Raw genomic sequence first — 1,964 nt, 5'->3', positions numbered from 1 at the left:
TTTCTTCTCATTCCACTGGAACACACTGGGAGCTGCAGATTTCATTCCACCAACAAAGTGACAGCTGCAGATCCTCGAGTTTTCATTGGAGCAGTCTGGCGGACGCCTAGAACATGGTTACACACACACACACACACACACACACACACACACACACACAGTACCTGGTTCAACTGTCATGTTAACAGCGTTCCACTGACTGCTACACACTGGAGACTCCATCCATCCAGACAGACAGACGTTGCCAGGCAACAAGCCAAAATAGCCCCAACATCTTTGGTTCGATCCAAAATGATGTCCTACTTCCTACTTTGTAGTGCATTTATAAATTAGACCTTCTAGCTGAGTGAAAAAGTGATGGCTGTGTCCCAAATCACTCCCTATTCTGTATAAATGGGCAATAAGTTACAGCTTAGACTAAAACAACAGTATGGATGGATGTACAAGTGCACAGAAAGTACAATTAGGATACAGACAAAGTTTATACTTTGTAATCCGTCTCAACAGACACACGAGTAAAGGTTCAGGCCATAATGTCTTCCCCTTGCACCCTACCTAGTGCACTTGTTTTTAAACAGGAAGTGATTTGGGACGCAGCCCGGATCTATCGCACAGCAAAGCGAGTTAAAATAAACACACAAACCCGCAGAGCTGCTCCCATTTCCGCCTCGTTCTCATGTTGGAGGGCAAACGGAAGAAACTGCACTGGTTTTTACTGTAACTGTGATCACATTCAGCTACAAAACACTGAACCATTTCATACAAACAACCTGATAATCATCATAATAATAATTACATAGACACTTCTTTGTGAGTTTAATAGGGGGATGTAAAGTGATACAACGCTACATATCGCCACCTGCCGGATAGGAGGAAAAACACAGAAAACGAAAATAACCTTGTAATCAGGTGCCAAATTATTATTATTTTTTAAGGCTAATTCGATTAAATAAATAAATAAATAAATAAATGAATAAATACATTAATTCAATAATAAATACAATAATTACTGTGTTCAGCTAATATACAAAGAAAGAAAAAAGTTCTCGTCAGACTGTTGCTGTTAAAACAACCTCACGGGGGCGCGCTTGAGTCGCGAGAACGCGCATTTATTGTACAAGTCACTTAAATAGTTTTTATACATTTTAAAATGTAATTAAATACTCTTAGATCTGAGGGAAAGAGGGGCAAATAAAGTTAATCACAGTAAAATCTGGCTAATCACAAAGCATTTAGATGTAACAAATCCTGCTAACAACAATAACAATAATAATTTTAATAATAATAACAATAATAATAATAATAATAATAATATTAGTAATAATAATAACAATAATAATAATAATAATAATAATAGTAATAATGATGATAAAATATTAATAATAACAATAATAATAATAATAATAATAATAACAATAATAATAATAATAACAAACTGCCAAACTGTCTGGAGAAAGAATTCTGTATAAAAATCTCAATGGTAAGTGTACCGAAAAATTGCTAATGTTGCTAATAATACTCTGAAGCTATTAGCTACCACTATTATAGTATCATTAGCAATTAGCTAATTATCTCCTGATGCCTCACTAGAGTGTAATTTAGAGGTGATTCACAACAGCATGGTTTTATTCTGATTGGTTTGCAATCTGTTTTGTGAAGCAAATCACAGGTTTATGTAAAATGTAAATAAGCTCTTGTTAATTTCTTAGTTTTGTTTGATGATAACAGCTCATGCGTTAATCGTTAAACTCATTAGCTTTGATCATTCTTAACAATATTTGAATATGGTTACCTGCTAATACTACTGTTATGACTAATGTATATAATTTCTATATTTCCTAACTCTAGCCTTGCTAGTGGCATCACACGTGTAGATGTGGAACGTCCTGTATCAGACAGACAGAGAGAGAGAGAGAGAGAGAGAGAGAGAGAGAGAGAGAGAAAACAGGCTAATCATCACACAG

Source organism: Tachysurus vachellii, chromosome 2 (genome assembly GCF_030014155.1).
Source record: "Tachysurus vachellii isolate PV-2020 chromosome 2, HZAU_Pvac_v1, whole genome shotgun sequence".
NCBI lineage: Eukaryota > Metazoa > Chordata > Actinopteri > Siluriformes > Bagridae > Tachysurus > Tachysurus vachellii.
This window is presented reverse-complemented; position numbering follows the sequence as displayed.